At 42.9% G+C, this 7,387-nt stretch overlaps 2 non-coding genes across 2 annotated transcripts; both read left to right on the plus strand.

The window, feature by feature from the left end:
* Positions 1-2,100: 2,100 nt before the first annotated feature.
* TRNAC-GCA (transfer RNA cysteine (anticodon GCA)) lies at positions 2,101-2,172 on the plus strand. Its single transcript has one exon. It is a non-coding gene; the product is annotated as a tRNA-Cys (tRNA).
* Positions 2,173-6,735: 4,563 nt separating this feature from the next.
* Positions 6,736-6,807, plus strand: TRNAC-GCA (transfer RNA cysteine (anticodon GCA)). Its single transcript has one exon. It is a non-coding gene; the product is annotated as a tRNA-Cys (tRNA).
* The last annotated feature ends 580 nt before the right edge of the window (positions 6,808-7,387 follow it).

The following is a 7,387-nucleotide window of genomic DNA, read 5'->3' on the forward strand; positions in this document are numbered from 1 at the left end:
TTCCTTGTCACAAAGGAAAATGGATGAGCAGGGCAGCCAGGCAAAAAAACAAAACAAAACCAAAAACAGCAAGAGAGAAACACAGTTTTTCAAAATTCATCTACTCCTTATACTTTCTCCAAAGACTTTCTTCAAAGAAAAAAATTAGAATTCTTTTTCCAATTTCATTGGTTGCTAGAAATGTAAGATTAAAATTAATATCCAATAATTCCCAGCATTATATTTTATAAGATTTATTCATAATAACTTGAAGCAGGGGAAGTAGATAAAGCCTGAGTAAAGACAAATTAAGTGGACTGCAAAAGTGGGAGAAGGACTCAAAGAGGGGCATGGTTACAGAACCCTTATCTCCAAAATGTAAGGATGTAATGTAAGGATGAAAGTAGGATTCTGGGAAATGAACTCCTGGGGTACAAAATTCTAATTATAAAACTCTTCCCAATGATATGAAATAAAGCAAGGATTCTTTCTGTTGCCACTATTATTTAGTGTTATACTAGAAATGCTTGTTATAAGAACAAAAGTAACAAAAGAAATTGAAGAAATTAGAAAAGACAATAAAGAAACAAAATTATAGTCTTTGTAGGTGACATGATAGTATATAAACTAGGAAAAAAATTTTATAACAAAATTATCTTACAAAGGTCTAATTTCTCAAATATACAAGAAACTGAGTCAAATTTAAAGGAAATGAAATAATTCCACAATTGTAAAGTGGTCAAGGAATATGAAAAGGCAGTTGTCAAATAAAGAAATCAAAAGTATCAATAATCAGAAGAAAAAAAGTTCTAAATCCCTCCGGATTAGAAAAAATGAAAATCAAATCAACTCTGAGGTACCACCTTAAAACTAGCAAGAGTGGTCAATATGACAGCAAATGAAAATAATAAATGTTGAAGGGGATGTGGCAAAATTGAGACACTAATGCATTACTGGTAGAGTTGTGAAAAGTTATGTTTCCATTTATCTAGCACCTCTCTTGGAATGATTAAGCTCTAAAGAGCCTGTTGACAGATTGGTAGGTGTGGGGCACCCACAGAGAGGGCCCCAGGACATGGCTTTTTTTTTGTCCAGGATCAGGGATGGCAACTGGGCCCTGGGGAGACTTCTCTAAACCACTGACAATGACTCTGGAAGGCAGGTGTTGTGGCAGCTTGGAAAGGTGCTAATTAAGGGTATTTTTATGGCCCAGGGGGTATAGCTCAGGGCTAGAGCATTTGACTACAGGTCAAGAGGTCCCTGATTCAAATCCAGGTGCCCTCTATCAGCTGCATCATTTTTAGGTCTTTCTGTTGTTCCTCTTCCAGCTGTGAATCTCCTTGGGAAGAGGAGCTGGCATGACAGTCACAGTGAGACAGAGAGCCTGGCAGCAGAGGGAGAGGCAAGGCCTGGTCCTGGAGCCCCAGGAAAGTGTCCTGGGTAGGACGAGTGGGAGATGGGCTGCATGGGGCCCATTACTGGTCCTAGAAAGAGGGTGTCTGCCTCGTGGCAGCTAGGGGTCCCCACCTGGGTGGGCCACTAACTCTGTCTCCAATCTGGAAAGGGAATAAGCCCATCAGCAGACAGGCAGGGCCTGAGGAACAGGATGCAGCTGGATGCTGGTGCTCAAGTGAGAGGGATTTGCAATTCTCCTTGACTCTCTCCAGGTGACATCCAGGCTCACCCAAGGCCCATGGAAGGACAAAAGGATTTTCAGCTTCTGCTGAGGAGTGTGCTGCCCTCCTCCAGAACAGATGGAAGCTGAAAGGCCAAAGAACTGAGTGAGCTGGGTCTCAAGGCCAGTGGGTGGGAGGAAGGGTGGATCCTCTCTGCTTGGGGGCCTTCCAGGCCTGTCTGGGTGAGGAGGGGGACACAGTGCAGCTCCACAATGGAAAGGTCTCTGTTGCAATGATTAAGGCCCAAATGGCCTTTGGAGGGTTTGGTGGGAGTTTGGGACCCTCAAAGGGGGCCCCTGGACTTTACCCTTCAGCCAAGATGATGGGCTGGAAGCTGGGACCTGAGGAGGCTTCTCCAAGCCACTGGCAAGGCCTCTGGAATGTAACTGCACTGGGTGTGGTGGTAGCTTGGAAAGGTGCTCATTAAGGGTATTCCTGCAATCTAGGGGGTATAGCTCAGGGGTAGAGCATTTGACTGCAGATCAAGAGGTCCCTGGTTCAAATCCAGGTGCCCCCTACCAGCTACCTCACCTTTTAGGTCTCCTACATGCTCCTCTTCCTCTTTGCCTGGCAAGTGCCTGCAACAACCTCAACCTCTGCTCCACCTTTGGTAGCCACTCTTCAAGCATGCTGGGTCCAGGCCAAGGAACCATCCTGTTATTGGACTGCCCCAACACACCCGGAGGGGATACCAATTGTCTCTTTGGGGCTTGGATGACACAGTCCTTTTGTTCTTTCAGGATGTCATGACCTCAGGGCAAATAGTCTGCCTAGGTTCAGCAGCCTTCCATTGGCTGCCATTTTCCTACCTCTCAAATTCTCTTTTGGATCCAAACCAGAAGGAGGTAAAACAGAGTAAGAAAACTATAGACCAATCTCCCTAATGGCCATTGATGCAAAAATTTTAAATAAAATCATAGCAAGGAGATTAGGCATTATATCACAAAAATCATACACTATGATCATATGGGGTTTAGACCAGGAAAACAGTGATGGTTCCATATTATAGAAACCATCCACATGATGGACCATATCATTAACAAAACCAACAGAAACCACATGATTTTTTTTCTATAGATGAAGAAAAAGCATTTAACAAAATACAATACTCATTCCTTATGAAGACATTAGGAAATGTTGGAATAAACAGAACCATGCTCAAAGTGATAAATGGCATCTATCTAAAACCATCAGCAATCATCTTTAATGGAGATAAATTAAACCCTTTCCCAGTAACATCAGGGGTAAAGGAAGGACACAAATTATCACCAATATTATTTAATATTGTAATAGAAATACTTGCTATTTCAGTAAGAGCAACAAAAGAAATTAAAAGAATGAGAATAGGCAATGAAGAAATGAAATTATCATCCTTTCCAGATGATAGCATTCTTAGAGAATCAAACAAAAAAACTAATAGAAATAATTCACGGATTTACAAAGTACAAGGATACAAAGTAAACCCACAGAAATTATTAGTATTTCTATTTATCACCAACAAAATATTATTGCACAAGATAGAAAAGGACATTGCATTCAGAATAACAGTAGACAACATCAAATACTTGGGTACAGTTAACAAAACCAATCTAGCAACTACATGAACATAGTCACAAAATACTCTTTCCACAAATAAAGTCAGACCTAGACATTTGATAAAATGTTAATTGTCCATGGATAGGCAGAGCCAATAAGGTGAAAATGACAATCCCATCTAAGATGATTTATCTATTCAATGCCATACCAATTAAAGTAGGCAAAAGTTATTTCATAGAACAGGGAAAGATAGCAACAAAGTTCATTTAAAAGAACAAGAAGTCAAGAGTATCAAGAGAATTAAGGAAGAAAAATATGAAGGAAGGAGGTCTGGTCATCCCACATATAAAACTATACTATAAAAGAGTAGTCATCAACACAATCAGGCACTGGCTAAGAAATATTGTGGTGGACAAATAGCGTAGATTAAACAATCAATGCATGATAGTTAATGTCCTAGCAGTTAGTGTTTGATAAAGCTAAAGATTCAAGCTTTGGGGGAAGGAACTTATTATTTGACAAAAACTGCTGGAAAAATTGGAAAATAATATGACAGATACTAGACATGGATCAACATCTCACACCATACACCAGCATAAAGTCAAAATGGATACTAGATCTAGAAATAAAGGTTGACACCTTAAACAGATAAGTGGAATATAGAAAAGTTTGCCTGTCAGACTTATGGATAAGGGATAAATTTATAACCAAACAAGAAAAAGAGAAATAGATCATTTGGATTACATGAAATGAAGGTTTTGTTCAAATAAAATCAATACAAGGAAGATTGAGAAAGAAGAAAATTGGAAAAATTTTATAGCAAGTACCTCTGACAGAAGCCTCATTTCTCAAATATATACAGAACCGAGTCAAATTTATAAAAATAAAGCAAAAATGTCAAAGGATGAGAACAGGCAATTCTCAGAGGAAGAGATGAAAACTATATATAGTCATATGAAAAAGGTTTCCAAATCATTAGTGATTCGAGAAATATAAATTAAAACAATTCTGAGATACCACCTCACATCTACCACATTAGTTAACATGACCAAAATGGAAAAAGATAAGTATTGGAGGAGGTGTGAGAAAATTGTGATTATAACACTGTTGGTGGAATTGTGAATTGATTCAACCATTCTAGAGAGCAATGTGTAACCAGGCTCAAAGGGGCATACAATTATGCAAATCCTTTTTACCTAGCAAAACCATTACAAGAGATCAGAGATGAGGGAAAAGGACCTTCTTGTACCAAAAGATGTTTAGCAGCTCTTTTGTAGTGGCAAAGAATGGGAAATTGAGGGGTTGTCCATCACTTTGGGCATGGATGAACAAGTTGTGGAATATACTTATAATGAAACGCTATTATTATTATTATTATTATTATTAATGAAATATAAGGAATGATGAACAAGATAAGTTCAGAAAAACCTGGAAAATCTTCCATGAACTGATCCAAATTGAAGTGAGCAGAATCAGGAGAACATTGTATACAGTAACAGATATTATGCGATGATCAACAATGAAGGATAAACCCATGACCAAGAAAACAAGTCTCCAAGAAAACCACAAAGGATTCAGGATGAAAATACTCTCCACAATCAAAAAAGAAATTGTTGAAGTCTGAGTACAGGTCAAGGCCTGCTATCTTCCACCTTATGATAAATATGTGTGATTTGGATCTTCTATCTTGACATAAGCAATATGGAAATATGTATTACCTGAAACATATATATATATATGCATATATATATCTGATATTGGGCTATTCATCATCTTGGGAAGGATAGAGGAGGATGGGAAGGGGAAAATTTGAATGTTAAAATGTCAAAAAATAATTGCAAAAATTCTTTCTAAAGTTAACTGGAAAAAAATGGGAAAAAAAGATTCCTGTTATCTTCAGAAGCCTCAAGAGGAGGTCAAAGACCAGTCAAAGTCAACTGTGCCCTTCCTGGAAGCTCAGGGTCATTAGGTCACCCCAGGGACATTGAAAACCACAGGACCTAGCCAAGGCCTTCTCATTGTTACCTCAACTCGTTTGTCCCTGCATTTAACACCAGGGCTCTTCCTATGCCCGCAAGTGCATCTTCTTCCCATTGCCCTCTGGCTTCTCATATGCCTCTGACTTCTGCCATCTGCCCTATCTCTGGGGTCTGCCCCTGTTCCATCTGCTGACCCTCCCCTCAGATATATGGGCAAAAACTCTGCCCTTCCTCCTCCTCTAGCTCCTCAGGCCTCCCAGCTATCTGGGCTGCTATGGAAACTTTTAGTTGATGTCTTTGGCATGCAGGTCACAATTGGCCATGGGAAATCAAAAAGCACAAGAACGACAGAGACAAAGACAAAGATGGGGAAATAGAGACAGAAAGAGTCAAAGGAGAGAGAGAAAGAGACAGAGAGAGAGGGAGAGACAGGCAGATAGATAGAGAGACAGAAAGAGAGATAGAGAGACAGAGAGAGAGATAGAGAGACAGACGGACAGAGAGAGACAGACAGACAGACAGACAGAGACAGACAGACAGACAGACAGACAGACAGAGAGAGAGAGAGAGAGAGAGAGAGAGAGAGAGAGAGAGTGAGAGAGAGATGTGGCCTTGGGAGGGGTCCTTCTTGCTAGTCAGGTGGCCTGGAGACTACCCAGTCAGAAGGCAGCTGACTGAGGGTGCAGCACCCTGGAGTTTCCTGCCTGCTGGCTCAGTCCCAGGGTGATGGCCTGAGGTTCCAGAGGTGACTGGTTCAAATCCAGACATGAATTTCTTTGTGAAGAGGAGCTGGCTTGAGGGTCACAAGGAGCCAGAGAGCCTGGCAGCAGTGGGAGAGGATGCTCTGGTGGCCTAGGGTAGCAGGAAAGTGGGCCTTGACTGAACTAGTGGGAGATGGAGGGACCAGACTGCCCAGGGTCCCCTGGCTATAGAGCATAGCCTGGACAGAAGATATCTGCCTTGTTTCATCCAGGAGTGCCTAACCATGTGGGCCACTAACTGTCTACCTCCCATCGGGAAAGTCTGTCAGTAACCTGGAAAGGGCCTGAGAAGCAGCCTAGAGCTGAGATGGTGCTCCAGAGATGGGGCTCCTTGTTCTCCCCAACCCTCTGCAGGAGACATCGAGGCTCACCCAAGGCCTGTGGAAGGGCAAAAGCACTTGCAGCTTCTGTGGAGGGGGCCTACAGCCTCTGGGCTATATTGAAGCTGATGGTCCAAAGCACTGTCTCAGCTCCATCTCCAGGCCAGGAAACTTGGGACAGTTGGCTTCTGCCTTCCTGGGCCCTGCCAGGGTGATCTGAATGGGGAGGGAGGACAAGTTGCAGCCTCATATGACTAGGGCCTTTGTTAGAATGGTTGAAGCCCAGAGGGCCTGTGGAGAGTATAGGGGGTATTGGGGACCTTCAGAGGGGGCCCCTGGACATGGCTCTTGAGTCCAGGGTCAGGGCTAGCCACTGGGCTCTGGGGAGACTTCTCCAAAACAATGGCAATGGCTCTGGAAGGCAGGTGCTCTGGGTGTGGTAGCAGCTTGGAAAGGTGCTCATTAAGAATATACTTGTAGGCCAGGGGGTATAGCTCAGGGGTAGAGCATTTGACTGCAGATCAAGAGGTCCCTGGTTCAAATCCAGGTGCCCCCTACCAGCTGCCTCACCTTTTAGGTCTTCCACATGCTCCTCTTCCTCCTGACCTCTCAAGTGTCTGCAATAACCCCAGCCTCTGCCAACATCAGTCTCAGTCTCTTTTCCACCTGTGGCTGCTATACTCCAAGCATGCTGGGCACAGGCCAAGGCATCTCCCTGACCTCAAGCTGGCCCCACCCCCCTGCAGGGGCACCCAGCTTGTCTCTTTGTGACCTGGATGACACATGCTTCTTGATGTTTGGGATGTCAGAACCTCAGAGTAAACAGAGTTTGGCCAGGTCCAGGAGCCTTTCATCAACTGTCATTTTCCTACCTCTCCAATCTTCTGGGCCCTGAAAAAAGCTCAAGAGGAGGCCATCAACTTATCAGAAGCAACAGCAGGCACCCTTTCTTGGTAAGGGGTACACAAGGACACAGAAAACCACAGGTGTCAAGATTCTGGTTCTGGACCTGGTCAGAGCCTCCTCTTTGCTTTTTCATCTCCTTTGTCCCTACACATGAACTTTGAGTTTTTACTGGGTCTGCAAGTGTGTCTTCTGCTCATTGTCCTCAGGCTTTTCATATGCCTGCAGCCTCT

Source organism: Monodelphis domestica, chromosome 5 (genome assembly GCF_027887165.1).
Source record: "Monodelphis domestica isolate mMonDom1 chromosome 5, mMonDom1.pri, whole genome shotgun sequence".
In the NCBI taxonomy this organism is placed as follows: domain Eukaryota; kingdom Metazoa; phylum Chordata; class Mammalia; order Didelphimorphia; family Didelphidae; genus Monodelphis; species Monodelphis domestica.